Source organism: Phaseolus vulgaris, chromosome 9, assembly GCF_051622355.1.
Source record: "Phaseolus vulgaris cultivar YP4 chromosome 9, ASM5162235v1, whole genome shotgun sequence".
NCBI lineage: Eukaryota > Viridiplantae > Streptophyta > Magnoliopsida > Fabales > Fabaceae > Phaseolus > Phaseolus vulgaris.
In genome coordinates, this window is record NC_143506.1 from 29,545,690 (window position 1) to 29,561,755 (window position 16,066).

Sequence of the window (16,066 nt, forward strand, 5' to 3'; positions counted from 1 at the left end):
AACCTTGCAACTGATGAATTGATTAAGATTATATCTTTGTCGAGTTAGAGAATTAATAATATTGATATTTACAAGAATTAATGGATTTTTTCATTGAAAATGAAAGCTCTCATCCAAGGATTAAGTCAATCTACTTCGGTTGGTTGAATAGAACGCATAACTTAATATAAACTTTTTTATGCCTTTTATGAATAAAAAAAGATAACAAAGATAATTCTTGGAAATTTGTAAATAGTACATGAGTATTTTAGTCTAAATTTTATAAATTAAATATTTCTTAGTAAAAAAATTGTTATATAATCCAAGATTGTAATTGAAATGCTAGTTTTCTTTTATATTTCTCTTCCTATGTTTTTATTATCTTTATGTCTTGTGACACCCTTGTATAAATGTTAGTTTACAAGCACAAGTTACAAGACTCGCACGCGGGCAACTAATTTGGAAAATGCTAGTTTCTCACTTGGGACTAACACAAGAGCATTAGCATTTGAAAGCAATTTGTTAAATAATATTGATAAAAATTCTTATTTTTAATTAGTTAAAAATTACCTATGACTGATGGCTGACTAGAATCTATTTGCAATATAATTACTTGTTCTTGCTAGGGAGATGGGACCTAGAGAACTATTGAAGTCTTCTTCTCCTTCCTTCGGTCGGGCAGGTGGCAGGGTGATGAACTGGGATCCTTCTCGTCCTCCTGCTTATCCTTCGGCACTCGGGACTCGGTCGTCGGGTGGACACCGGGTGGTGGGGGTACCTGCGAAGGCACTCCGACGCTCAAGTCAGTAAAGCGGGTGGTTAGCTCTCAGGTAGGTGAACAGTAATAATGACATACCTTACTCCTTGAAATGCGTGCTATTTATATTATTCTAGTGGGCCTACCTTGTTGGGCCCATTTATCGAGGTGGATACCGCTTAGGGTTGCATTACCTAATTCTTGATGATGGATTAGCTTCACTGATCTCGGTCTGAGCGTTAATTGTAATGGGGTTCGGCCATCGGCCAAATTCCCATGGTGCGGGTCTGCCATCGGCCAAATCCCTGTGGTCTTTGGCGGTTTCGGCCAAGCCTTCTAAGGTCTCGGCCTCTCGGCATAAGTCTTCAAAGGCTTCGGCCTCTCGGCACAAGTCTTCAAAGGTTTCGGCCCCCCGGCCGCTCGGCCAAGTCTTCTAAGGTCTTGGCCAGGTTCCCTTGGTCTCGGTCAGGCTGACAGGGCATCGGGCAGCCGGGTGGGTCCCGACCTCTCCCCGTACCGGTACACTTGCCCCCCAGGCTCAAGGGCAGACGCGTGAGTTATGTCTGATAAGTCTTTAATAATGGGACTCGGCCGGTCTTCCTTGGGCGTGCGGCTGTTTCGTTTCTCGAGGTGTGACGTGATCTGGGCGGCGTGACGTGACCCTTGGTGACGTGATATGATTGGCATTAATGAGGGGTTTTTTGGGCGGGAAGTATTGTGAACCGTTGGATCTAAGAGATCTAACGGTTGAGATTGATTCGACGCTTCGAATTCCGAGGCCCATGGGCCCTATAAATAGGGGTCTTCAACAGTGTCGAGACCTTGCATTTTCTGAGTGAGTTTGTCTGATAGCCGAGCCTTCCCTCGCCCACTGCTCTGAGAACCGAGTGACCGTTCGGTCTTTTTTGCAAAGCTTCACCTCGTTTTTCAAAGGTTAGTGATGTCGACCGTGTCTCGGCCAACGTCAGGGTCGTCCGGCCATTCTTCCCCTCTCTCGGTTGCCCCTCTCGTGCCCTTGGGCTTTCTTCCTCTTTGTCAAATCCCACGTCAACCTCTTCTTCGTCAACCTCTTCATCTGCCACCGATTCTTTATCGGTTGGGGTGGCCGAGGTGTCACCCATGGTAGAGGTGGTTAGGGGGGACGACCCGGTTAACGCCGTTGACCGATCGGATTCCCCTCTTACTATCGTAGTTGCCTGGCCGGGCTCTCCCCCTGCTAGCGCTGGTGACCGGTCGGGCTCACCCCCGACAGCTGTCCCACTCGCAGATTTTAGTTGGGTGGATCCTAGGGTTGTTGAGTTCTCGTCCACTTATGACACCGAGAAGTCTGTGGCCAAGTTTTTGGCTAAGTACCCGGTGTTGAAAGCGGGCGAGGGTTCTGACGATTCTAGGGATCCAGACTACTTCAGGATCTTGCCGTGTGGGCCGACCGAGCGGGTGTGTCTGGATCGGGCTGGTGCCGGTCCTCCTTTTTTTTATATGTATATTTGCTTCTTCTCCGACCTTCACGTGTCTCTCCCCTTTGATAAGTTCACAATGGGCGTCCTTCGGGCGCTCAACGTGGCCCCTACCCAGGTACACCCAAATACATGGGCGTCCCTTCAGGCATTTCGCTTGTTGTGTGACGTTATGCGGCTTCGCCCAACCCCTTCTTCTTTTCTTTGCTATTATGGCTCTCATCCCGGTCGCCTTGCCTCTTGGCTATCTTTGGCCGGTCGGCCAGGGAGTGTTTTGTTCGACCCTTTCGCGGTCTCGTACAAGAGGTTTAAAGAGAGGTTCGTCAAGGTTGTCATTCGGCCCGAGGCGACGGCCTTTTTCTTTGACCGGGCAGGTCGGCCTCGGTTTCCCCTGTATTGGACTTCCAAACCGACGGAGTTTAAGTCTTGGACGAGGCCGACGGAGGGTGAGGAGGAGGTGGAGATTCTCTCCTTCTTCGATGCACTCCCAAGGAAGCTTCCTTGCCGGTCGCTGATCGGTGCATATACCGAGACAGGGCGTTGGGCGGCCATTAGGGGTATGAGGCTCGTCCTTTGTTGTGTCGGTCGGTGTTTTTTTATTTCTGTTCTAACTGTTTTTTGGTTTGCAGCTACGATGGCTCAAGAGGAACTGGCCGGCGTCAGCGTCCTCGACAAGTATCGGGAGAGGGCGGCTGCCCGAAAGGGACGTCAGAGTATTGACGTTATTCCCTCGACCGCCCATGGTGCTGGAAGGGGCGAGGCCGGTCCCTCCCATAAGTCCAAGAAGAGGCCGAGGGATGGAGGCAACATTGCTACCACCCATCGATCCCCTGGCTCTCTGCCGACACCGCCTCCTCGTCGTGAGGCTGCCGAGGCGGTTCCTTTGTCCCCCGGCGCGTGGAGCAGGCGTCTGGGCATCAAGCTGGAGGCCACCGGTCTTCGTCCTCGGCCCTGGATCTTCTTGGGGGGAATCACAGGTTCATGCGAAGAGTTCGCGTGGCTCTCCCCGAGGGGACTCGGGAGTCACTCCGGTCGGTCCCCCCCATTGACTTGGTGAGGAGCGGCCTAGAACTTATGTGCCGGTCAATCGTCCTCGTTGAGCACGGGGTTGAAGGCCACGACCGGCATGCCGAGGAGGTTACTCGGTTGGAGCAGGAGCTGGCCGAGGCTCGTGAGGAATTGAAGCGGTCTTTGGCTGCTAATGCTGAACTTTTGGCCAATGCTGCTGAGAGAGAGCTCGTCGCGAAGGATGCTGCTGAGGCGAGGCAGCTTTTGGCTTCGGCCAAGGAGGAGGCCCGAAGGGCGGCGGCTGAAGTCGTCGAGGTGAAGAAGATGGCTGAGGAGAAGCTCTCGTCTTCGGCCTCTGAGTTGGCCGCCCTCCAAACCGCGAAGGAGCAGGTCGAGGCTGAGCTCGACCAAAATTACGAGGAGTCGGAGGAGTTGCTCCAGCAATGCTTCGACCGGGCGGTGCGCCAGGCCCATGTGCTTTTTATGGAGGGCCGCCGGCCACTGGTTCATTCAACATGGACTATGAGGTTTACCAGGGCCGGCTGGTTCCGAGTGTTGAGGTGGGGGCTTTGTCGGCGCAGGAGGCTTCGGCGGCCGGGACCAATGAAGGGGAGACCGAGGGTCAGGTCGAGGAGGTTGAGGCCGAGGAGGGGGAGTGCATAGAGGTTCAGGATTAGGTTTTCCCTTAGCCGGGGTGTGGCCTTTTCTTGCTTTTTTTATTTCCTCCGAGGCCGGGGTGTGGCCTCTTTTGCTTTGCTTTTTTGATGTACCGCCTAATATGTTTGTTTATTAATGTGTCGTCCCGTTTTCCTTTCATCATTTTGGTGTGAAAATTGACAAGTTACTCAATCGGTCTTCTAAAAGTATGGGCGACCGGCCATTTAATTGCGAACGTGTAACTCGAGCAAGTAATATGGGCGGCCGGCCATTTAATTGCGAACGTATAACTCGAGCAAATAAAAATATCGCCGATCGGCCATTTAATTGCGAATGTAAAATTCGAGCAAGTAAAAATGTGGGCGATCGGCCATTTAATTGTGAATGTAAAATTCGAGCAAATAAAAATATCGCCGACCGGCCATTTAATTGTAAAATTCGAGCAAGTAAAAATGTGGGCGATCGGCCATTTAATTGCGAATGTAAAATTCGAGCAGATAAAAATGTGGGCGATCGGCCATTTAATTGCGAATGTAAAATTCGAGCAAATAAAAATATCGCCGATCGGCCATTTAATTGCGAGTGTAAAATTCGAGCAAATAAAAATGTCGTCGATCGGCCATTTAATTGCGAATGTGGGCGATCGGTCATTAATTGCGAGCGAATGATATACGGGCGATCGGCCATTAATTGCGAGCGAGTGATATGAGGGCGATCGGCCACTATCTGCGAACGTCGAACTTCGAGTAACATATGGGCTTTCGACCACTACTTGCGAATGTTGGATTCGGCAGGCCGGCACTTGCGATGTTAATCGAGCAAGTGGGCAGTCGGTAGACCGGCACTTGCGATGTTAATCGAGCAAGTGGGCAGTCGGTAGGCCGGCACTTGTGATGTTAGTTGAGCAAGTGGGCATTCGGCAGGCCGGCACTTACGATGTTAATCGAGCAAGCGGACGGTCGGCGGGCCGGCACTTGCGATGTTAATCGAGCAAGCGGGCATCCGGCCAATACTTTCGGTAGAATATTTCCAACACTTTTGATGAAAACGCCTCGTTAAAACCTCCCTGGTTGGGTGAGGAAAGAGTGCGTGATTTTATTGATTTTAGCTGTAATAGAATTTGAGGTGCGTGGCATTCCACGTCCTCGGTACAATTTTTCTTGAAAGCCATTCTAGGTGATAGGCTCCTCCTTGTGCGACTTCTCGGACTCGGAAAGGCCCCTCCCAGTTGGATGAGAACTTCCCTTCGTTTTTTTCTTGCGTCGCTGCGCATTCTCCAGACAAGATCGTCCTTCTGGAAACCTCTCGGCCGGACTTTGGTGTTGTACCGTCTGGACGCCCGGGCTTTGCAGGCAGCCTCCCGAATCTTGCTTTTGTCACGAAGCTCACTTACCAGGTCGAGGTTGACCGCTAGGCTTTCCTCGTTTAGGGTGAGATCGAACATTTGCCGTCGTATGGTGGGCTCGGCCACCTCTACCGGGATCATGGCCTCTGTTCCGTATGTCAGGCTGTAGGGCGTTTCCTGTGTGGTAGTTTGGAGAGTGCACCTGTACGCCCAAAGTACCTCGATTAGTTCCTCGGTCCATCGTCCTTTTGCCTTGCCCAGCCGCTTCTTCAGCTCGTTGAGTATGACCTTGTTGGCGGCCTCGGCCTGCCCATTGGTTTGTGGGTGTTCTACCGAGGCCGTGATGGACTTGATGCCCAGGTCGTCATAGAAGGACTGTAGGCCTCGGTCGATGAACTGTCGGCCATTGTCAGTCACTATTGTGTGTGGGACGCCGAATCGGCAGACAATGCTCCTCCATACGAAGTTTTGTACATTCTTCGCTGAGATGGAGGCGAGAGGCTCGGCCTCAATCCATTTTGTGAAGTAGTCGACTCCCACCAGGAGGAATTTGGTCTGCCCCTTCCCTGGGGAGAATGGACCGATAATGTCCATCCCCCACATGGCGAACGGCCACGGGGAGATGATGCTGTGCAGTTCTTCCGGCCTGGTGTGGAGGAGGGGACTGAATTCTTGGCACTTGGCACATTTCTTTACATATTCAGCACAGTCGCCCTGCACGGTCGGCCAGTAGTAGCCGGCTCTCAAGACCTTGGCGGCCATAGTCCTCGCCCCGGCGTGATTTCCGCAGACTCCTTCATGGATCTCGGCCAGGATGTACTCGGCCCTTTTGCTGGTTATGCATTTTAGCAGGGGGGTTGAGTAGCCTCTCCGATACAGCTCTTCGTTGATCATGGTGTACCGGGCGCATTGTTGTTTCATCGCCTTCTCTTGGTCGGCCGTGCACGTGCCGTCCGTCAGGTATTGGATGATGGGTGTCATCCAACTGTCGGCCTCAGCCTCTTCTTCTTCTACAGCTAGACATTCGGCCTCGGCCTCCGTCACACTTGGGTGTCTCAGCCATATTTGTATGACCGACCTCTGATGGCTCTTCTTTTTGGTGACCGAGAGCTTGGACAGGATGTCGGCCCTCTTGTTGTCCTCCCTCGGTATGTGTTGCAAGGGTGCTTTGCTGAAGCGGGCGATACTGTTTTTGGCCGCGTGGTAGTATCGCTGCAGCAAAGGTTCTTTAACCTCGAAATCTCCATTGACTTGGCCGACCATCACCTGGGAGTCGCTTTTGCATGTAACCTCGCGCGCTCCCATGTCGTAGGCTAGGTTCAGCCCGGCCAGCAAGGCCTCGTACTCGGCCTGGTTGTTGGTCGCCCGAAATCCGAACTGGAGGGCTTGTTCCAAGAGGAGGTCGCCCGGCCCCTCCAGGACGACTCCCGCTCCACATGCTGTTTTATTTGAGGAGCCGTCCACGTAGAGAGTCCAACCGGCCGAGAGGGTGGGCAGTGGTGTCAGCTCGGCCGAGAAGTCGGCCAAGCATTGAGACTTAATGGCGCCCCTCGGCTCATAACGTATGTCGAACTCGGAGAGTTCGACCGACCATCCTATCATCCTCCCTGCAAGGTCCGGTTTAGATAAAATTTTAAAAATAGGGTAGTCGGTTCTTACAGTTATGGAGTGATTTTGGAAGTAGGGGCGCATCCGTCTTGCCGTGAGGACGAGTGCGAGAGCCACCTTCTCAATCATCTGATATCGGGTCTCGGCTGAGTGGAGGGTTCGGCTGACAAAGTATATGGGTCGCTCCTCGCCCTCGGCTTCCTGCACTAGGGCAGCGCTGACTGCTTCTTCCGAGATTGCTAGATATACCAGGATTGGGATGTCGGGTCTCGGCTTCTGGATGACGGCCGGGGATGGGAGGAACTCCTTGAATTTTTTGAAGATTTCCTCGCATTGGTCGTCCCAGACGAATTTTTTGCCTTTTCGGAGCAACTGAACGATCGACCTCGTCTTCTCGACCAGACGGGGGACAAATCGGGAGAGGGCGGTCAGCCGCCCAAGGAGTTGTTGTACCTCCTTCACGGTGTTCGGGCTTCTCATGCTGAGTATGGCCTGACATTTGTCGGGGTTGGCCTCTATCCCTCGGTGGGTGAGCATGAAACCTAGGAACTTTCCTCCCTCTACCCCGAAAGTACATTTTTCGGGGTTGAGTTTCATGTTGACCCCCTTTAGAGCCTTGAAGACCTCGTCCAGATCCTTCAGATGTTGCTCGAACGAGTCGAACTTCACGACTATGTCGTCCACATAGACTTCTACAGCCCGGCCTATCAGACCCTTGAAAATTTTGTCCATGAGACGCTGGTAGGTCGCCCCGGCGTTCTTGAGGCCGAACGGCATGACCTCGTAGTAGTAGTTGGCATCGGCCGTCATGAAGGCCGTCTTCTCCTTGTCCCGCGGGTGCATGCTTATCTGGTTATAGCCAGAGTAAGCGTCCAGGAAGCTCATAATTTTATGGCCGGCCGCCCCATCCACCAGGCGGTCAATGTTCGGGAGGGGGTAGGTGTCCTTAGGGCATGCGCTGTTGATGTTTCTGTAGTCGACGCACATCCTCCAGTTACCGTTAGGCTTGGTAACCATGACGACGTTGGCCAGCCATGTCGTGTATCGGGCCTCCCTTATGAATCCGGCCGACAGGAGCTTTCCGGCCTCCTCCTTCGCCGCGAGTCGTTTTTCGTCGCCCAAGTCCCTCTTCTTTTGGGAGATCGGGCGGGCTTCCTTGAATATGGACAGCTGATGGGTGATGACATCCGGGCTGACTCCCGGCATGTCGGCCGGCGTCCATGCGAACATGTCGACATTCTTTTTTAGCGCGGTGTGCATGACCTCGGCCTCGGCCGCCGCCAAGGCTGTCCCTACAGCCGTGCTGTGCACTTCGTCGAGGAGGGGGACTCTCCTCAGCTCCTCTCTTGCCTCTAGCCTGTCCTCGGTTGCCCGGGGATCAAGGTCTACTAGTGCCACGGTTGGCTGGGCCTCCCTCGGCCGGTCCTTCCTGGGGGAGCGGTCCTTTCGGGAGGACTTTCTCGCCCTTAGAGGCTCCACCCGGAGGCTCTCGGCGTAGCACTCTCGTGCTTCTTTCTGGTCCACGTGGACTGTGAGAATGTCTCCTGTCTTTGAAGGGAATTTCATTGCGAGGTGGGGGGTTGATACTATGGCCATCAGCCGGTTGATGGATGGTCGGCCGAGGAGGATGTTGTAGGAGGTGTTGGCGTTGATGACCAGGTACCGGATTTTGATGGTCCTGGTGTTCTTCCCCTCTCCGAAGGTGGTGTACAAGTCGATATACCCCTTGGTACCCACTCTTTCGCCCGAGAACCCTACCACGTGGTCGTCGTATGGCATCATCTCGGCCTCGGTCATTCTCATGGCCTTGAAAGTTTTCCAGTAGAGGATATCTACCGAACTTCCTTGGTCCACGAGGGTCTTCCTTATGGTGAATCGATCTATGTCGACCGCTATCACCATCGGATCGTCCTGCTGGCGGTAGTCCACGCCTTTAAAGTCTTCGTCCGTGAACGTGATGGGTGGCATCCTTGGTCGGAACGCCACGGCGTTTACCTCGTGTACCGCTCGGAGGTGCTTCTTCCGGGCGTTGTTTGTGCTTCCTCCCCCGGCGAAACCGCCGGCTATAGTGTTGATAACCTCTCGGTTACCTCTCCTATCGCCCTCCCTGGGGGGGATCGTCCCTTCGAGGGGGGTCGGCCCTTGCGGGTTGCCGGTCGCCTCTGTTATTTTGGTTTTCTCGGCCGCGCTGGGGTGACCTCGTCCGCCTTGGTTGATCCGCCTGGCCGGGTGGGTCTCGGCCATTCCTGACGAAACGACGGAGATGCCCAGCCTGGATAAGTTCCTCGATCTTATCCTTAAGGGCCTAACACTCGTCGGTCGAGTGTCCGGTGTTTTGGTGGTACCGACACTACTTCCTCCGGTCGGCATTATTTGGACTGGCCACCTTCCTTGGGGGAGGGATCAACTCGGCGTTGAGGGCCTCGTCCAAGATCCTCCCTCTCTCAGCCGTCAACGACGTGTATCTCGAGAATCGAATTGGTCGGTCTCGATTCTCCCATCGCCGGTCAGTTCTCTGTATCGGCCGCGCCTGGCGGTCCTTTTCTTCCTTCCTCTCTCTGCCGGCCTCGGCACGGGCCTGGTTGCGGAACTCTCTTAGTTCCTCCAGCTGCATGTACTTAGCGGCTCTCTTTCTCAGCTCGTCCAGGCTGTCGGCCGGTTGCATGCATAGGTTGTCGGCAGAGGGCCCCGGGCGCAGGGCTGTCAGCATGTGGTGCATGGCGACATCCGGACTCAGATTTCAGATGCTCATTGCCACTTTACTGAACCTATCCACGAAGGCTCTCAGCGACTCTCCCTTCTCCTGGCGGATGCCTACCAGGGCGATTGAGGTCAGATGATGCGGCCGGCTGGTCGCGAACTGTGTTTCGAACTTTGCGACGAGCGTGGCAAAGTTGTCGATGGAGTTGGGTAAGAGCTTGGTGAACCAGCTAAGGGCTGCACCCTTCAAGGATGTGGGGAACACTCGACACAAAACGGCGTCGTCCGAGGTGTAGAGACTCATATGGGTGGTGTAGGCGTCCATATGCTCGTCCGGGTCGGTCGACCCGTCGTATCGGTCTCGGTTGAAACCCTTCCACTTCTCAGGAAGTGGGACTTCGATGATGTTGTTCGTAAAGGGGTGACGGCGGTTCGGGTCGGCCGTCAGGGTCGTTCGGGTGGATCTGATTAGGCACGACTCGTCGCCCATTTCAGTCTCGCGGGGAGGGGGTCGACCTCTCGTCCCCTTGGCCACATCCGGGTTAGGGGGAGAGGTGTAGGACTTGCCGACCACGTTCGTCGGTATGACAAAGGGTCCTCCCTCCCCCAGCTTCTTTCTCATATCTTCGTTCTCCCTGCGGAGAACTTGCAGCTCTTGCTCATTTTTCTGAGCGGCCTCCTCGGCCTTTCTTCGCATTTCGGCCATCTCCCTCTGGAGAGACAGCAGCAACATTGTTTGGTCGGCTTCAGTCATTCTTTCCATGCTTCTTGTCGAAACCATCTACTTTTTTCCTTCAGCTAGTTTCCCTCGGCTCCACGGTGGGCGCCAATTGTTCCTGCTAGGGAGATGGGACCTAGAGAACTATTGAAGTCTTCTTCTCCTTCCTTCGGTCGGGCAGGTGGCAGGGTGATGAACTGGGATCCTTCTCGTCCTCCTGCTTATCCTTCGGCACTCGGGACTCGGTCGTCGGGTGGACACCGGGTGGTGGGGGTACCTGCGAAGGCACTCCGACGCTCAAGTCAGTAAAGCGGGTGGTTAGCTCTCAGGTAGGTGAACAGTAATAATGACATACCTTACTCCTTGAAATGCGTGCTATTTATATTATTCTAGTGGGCCTACCTTGTTGGGCCCGTTTATCGAGGTGGATACCGCTTAGGGTTGCATTACCTAATTCTTGATGATGGATTAGCTTCACTGATCTCGGTCTGAGCGTTAATTGTAATGGGGTTCGGCCATCGGCCAAATTCCCATGGTGCGGGTCTGCCATCGGCCAAATCCCTGTGGTCTTTGGCGGTTTCGGCCAAGCCTTCTAAGGTCTCGGCCTCTCGGCATAAGTCTTCAAAGGCTTCGGCCTCTCGGCACAAGTCTTCAAAGGTTTCGGCCCCCCGGCCGCTCGGCCAAGTCTTCTAAGGTCTTGGTCAGGTTCCCTTGGTCTCGGTCAGGCTGACACGGCATCGGGCAGCCGGGTGGGTCCTGACCTCTCCCCATACCGGTACATTACTTATAAAAATCACGAGTGAAAATTGAAATTGATGTTTGATTCTGTTTGTCCAGAAAATAGAACACGAGAAATTTTAGGTGACAGAAAGAAGGCAGCCAATTTCTTTCTCCATACTTTCTTTCACTTCCATAAATTTTTTAATTTCAAAATTATACTTGAATAAAAGGTGTAGGATTTTTTTTTTCATTTTTGAACTATATAATTTATAGACCTTCTGAAGTCTAAAATTCGAAATAAAAAGTTATATTTGGAATTCTAAAGTTCTAAAATAGCTTCAAAACAAACCAATACGATTGATTCTTCTTGCACCTCCATATATTCTTTTACCACCTCCATACACAACATGAAAATACATTTTTATCCTTATTGTATCACCCCCATAGAATAGTTTTCAAATTATTTAATCTGGAAACTCATTTGAAAAAAGACTTCAAGATTACATAATCCGAAAGTTAAATAAGACTTCTAGATTATGTAATATGGAAAGTAATCATGCATCTGAAAAAAGATTTTCGGATTATGTAATTTGGAAGCTAATTACAAATTTGAAAAATGATTTTCGAATTACGTAATCCAGAATATTATAGAGGGACCTTTTTTGAAATTCGAAAATTTATGGAGGTGAGAGAAGAAGGTATGGAGGTGCAGGAAGAAACAGTCCACCAATACACTTCTGAAACCAGGTTCCAAGAAAAGAAGCCTACATAAATCAATGAAAGTAGAACAAAACTTAAAAAAAATTAAGGAATTGATGCAATTGAGAACTAGTTATGACCTAAAACAAGTCATAAAACTCAAGGAAAAAAATATAAAAGGCACATTACACACTTTATGCAAATCAAAGAGTTTTTTTACCTATACATTTCAGCAAATACTTTGCAGAATTCAGTGGAGCATTACACTTGGTAAGCGCAAAACATGAATTATGAACACAATTGAAATCACATAACACATTACATGACATTACAAGATTATAAAATGAAAAATAAGCAATATGCATAAATTAAAAGTTGAAGAATGACTCGAACAAGCAAAAACGCTACTGCACATACATGGATGAACCTAAACTTCACATTTTGGCTGGTTCAAGAAGAAACAAGTTTGAACCGATTGAAATGAGTAAAACCTAAATCTAATCGATAGAAATGAAAAGAAAAACATGTAAGAATTGATGAAACAACTCAGTAAAAAAAATTAAACGGTGTGGAAGGTAATGTGCTCATGAAGCTACACAAACCTTAACTTGCATGACAAGTTAGGATTAATGTTCGAACATTGTCTTCTAAGTTTCTTCAAACCTTAACTTGAGTAAGTTAGGGTTTCTAGAAGTTTTCCCTTACGTCTCTAGTTGCCTAGGTTTAAGGTTTCTTCATATTATATTTATAACCCAGAATACAAGGTCAAGCAAAGGAATGCCCTAATCTATTATTTATAATTTCATACAAGACTTTAGAATAAACAAATATATTCTTTTGTGTCTTTGCTCTGAGTATGAGATGTGGTCGTTAACTTTATCTGGATAGATCTCCATCATACCATTCCTCTTTAAAAATATTTGTCCTCAGATCTATAATATGGGTAGGGATGCCACCTTATGTCTTTACTTTATTTTTCCACCAAGATCAAAGATTAACATGTAGAAACAATCAAATAGTAAAATGAAAGAAATATGTTCAAAAGAAATAAGAATAAAATATAGGAAAGGAACTTTATTTCAAGGTCAATGTACTCCTTACCAGATAGATAATCATATTGGATCCAAGGAGTAATTTTATTTTTATTTTCCTATTTTTCTTCCTTGTGAAATTACTTAATCTTTTGAACTTGTTTTGTTTCAAGCAAGTCTTCACAAGGGTTGGTTTTAGATAAGATTTTAACAATTTATGGTTTAGGTCCAATCATAAGGTTCTTTTTAATTAACTCCTCACAAAAGTGTTCTAAAGAAGAACAATTAATTTCATTGTTTGATTCAGCTTCAAACAAAAAAATTTCTTTTAGTTCTTTTTCGTCTTCTTTAGATTCCAAAACTTCATCTTCACAAGATGAAGATATAGTATCTTTCAAACTTTCATTATCATGTTCATTTAAAAGCAAATTTTTGTTTTGAGGACACTTAGAAAAGTTGTGTCCTTTTTCATGATCAATGTAGTTTGAAGAATACTCAATTTTAGATTCTTTAAGAGTACAACTTTCTTGGCATATTTTTTTTGCTAGTTACTTTTCACTATGACAGTAGGGGTCCTTATAATGTTCTTTATGTGTACTAGACCCTTCCCCATGTCTACTCCTAGTTTTGTCTTGGTTTTTTAGAAATTGAACAAGCATATTTTAAACACAGAAATTTCATCCCTTATTGCTTGCAATTCCTTCTTAAGCTCTTCTCTCCTCTTATTTCTAAAAGAATTATGCATGTTATGTTTATAATCTCTCTTTGTTGAAAAAAATGGTTTTCACAAAAATTTGAAATCAACAAAAGTGATAAAAAATTAAAAAAATTATTTTCTTTTTGGGTGAAGTCCTTCAAAACCACAATAGGAGAGTTCTCCAAGTTCACTCCAAGAACGTGAGTGAGTCATTAAGACTGCTTAAGTATAAGGGTTTTCCTACCTAGAACTTACCTCAGATAGTGCTCACTAGAGTAATCTCAAAGAGCCTTCAAAACAAAGTTGGACAACACAAGTGTGCGTGCAATGCAAAAAGAATTCTAAAGACCAAAAGAAGGTCTACTAAGAATTTAAAAAAAAAAAAATCCCTAGTGCCACAGAGACCTAAAAATAAGCAACAAGATATCAATAAAGAAAAATAAAGAAAAACAAACTTCTCTTTAATAAAATGTTTGTCCATTTCAACATGTTTGACTCTTTCTGTTATACTAGATTATGAGTCATGTTAATTGTAGATTTCTTTTCACAATATAGCTTCACAGGTCCATCCCATTTTATCTTCAAGTCTTCCCGTATAATTTTTAGCCATGATAGCTCACATATCCCTTGAGCCATTGCTCAAAATTCTGCTTTAACACTAAACCTGGCTACCACATTTTTTTTTTTTTACTTTTCCAAGTTACCAAGTTTCCACCATGAAAAGTGCAATAACGAGTAGTTTATCTTCTATCAATAACTAAACCTGCATAATCAACATAGTATATGCTTCAAGACTGACATTCCTGTTTCTTTTGAACAAAATTTCTCTTTGTGATGTTCGTTTTAAATATTGAACAATCCTAAGAGCATATTGTAAATGTGCTTCATTTGGTTGATGCATTAAGGGACTTACTAAACTCACAACAAAAATAATACGAGGACTAATGTGAGATAAATAAATAAGTTTTCCTGTCTTTGATACATTTCTTTATTAATGGTCAAACCATCCTCTTTATTTTCCAACTTTGTATTTGGATCAATTGATATTAAAATGAAGATAAAACTCAACAACACTAAATCAAACAAGATATGAAAATAGCAATAAAATGTCAAATGAATACTTTATTGAGAGATTTCTCATTATGATATCCAACTCTTATTGTTATTTAAAATTTGTCATTAATATGTATAATTTAGTTACTATAATAATTTTTTTTTTAAATAATTTATTTAATGATTTTTTTTATGATATTAGGATTTATAATTTTTCTTTCTTTTCATGCTGCCTTATTTAAGCTAATTTGAAAGAAGGCAAGATAAACTACTTACATATCTTTGAGTTTTACCATAAAGTAGAGAAAAAGAAAAAACCGCAACATTATTTCCACATTAATTAACTTTTTATTTAACACTTTTAAAAAAACTTTTTTATCTTAATTAAGAAATATATATCACTTAAAAGGATATGTAATTTCATAACGAAACCCAAACAAAACAAAAAAATATCACCAAAACTTTTTTTAATATGAACTATATGGAAACTCTACAAATTTACAAAATATCTCAAGGTTAATTAAATTTATGTATATTATTAAAGTAAATAATTTAGTGTAGAGTTAATTTTTTAATTTCTTTTTGTGTATTTGATTCCGTTTTATTTATTTAGTTAAGAAAAAAAATAGTTATAGATTTAATTTTTTTCCTATATTAAGGGTAAAAACTAAATTGAATTCCAAAACTTTTTTAAAATTGAATAATCTAAAGCTCTTTTAAAACAATTCAGTGTGATTTTTTTTATTAGATTACTTTCTTCACACTTTATAAATTAGTTTCTATTATTGTTAAATGATTTTTAAATTGATGTATAATTAGCAACCAAAGTTTTTGCTACCAATTATTTAAATTATAAATTTGGTAGCAAAAGCCTTGGTTGTTAATTAGACACCAATTTAGAAACTATTTAAAAATAATAAAAATTAATTTAGAAATCAATTTTTTTAATCTCTAAATTTGTCTCTAATTTAGTCACTATAGGAACTAATTACTTTTTTTTTTCTAAAAATTATTTCTATTTCATAATTTTCTTATAGTGTTAAAACAGATTTCCCTAAGCTATCCCTTTGTGTGTTTGGTTACATTTTATTTGTTTTGTTAAGAAAAAAATATAGAAAAAATTAATTATAAACTTATTTATCTTTCTAATTTTTATACTAAAGGTCAAAAGTGAATTCAGTTATAAGATTTTTAAAGAGTTTAATATGATCATTCAATATAATTTTTTCAGTGCGATTATTTTAATTAGAACAAAATTACTTAAGCGGTCACTGTACATTCAATCACAAGTGTTATTGTATATTAAATAATTTTTAAGAAATTGTGACCAAAATATCGATTTTCTTTTTAAAATTGATCTTATATTATTGATAATTTTTAAAAAAAAGTTAGAACTAAATGGAACTTTTTAAAAGGAGGAGTAGGAAGACAATGAAGATTTTTAAAAATTTGAAAGATGAAAGTGATGTTGAAGGGGACTTAAAAAGGCAAAGAAGTCATAGTTATAATAATGGGTAAAGAAAGGTATAAGAGATTGATGGAGGTGAGTAAAGTAAATGGATTCATAGTGACAGCACAGCAGTGAAGGAGTGATGGTTATGGAAGGAATATAAGAGAAGATATATAGATATAGATAT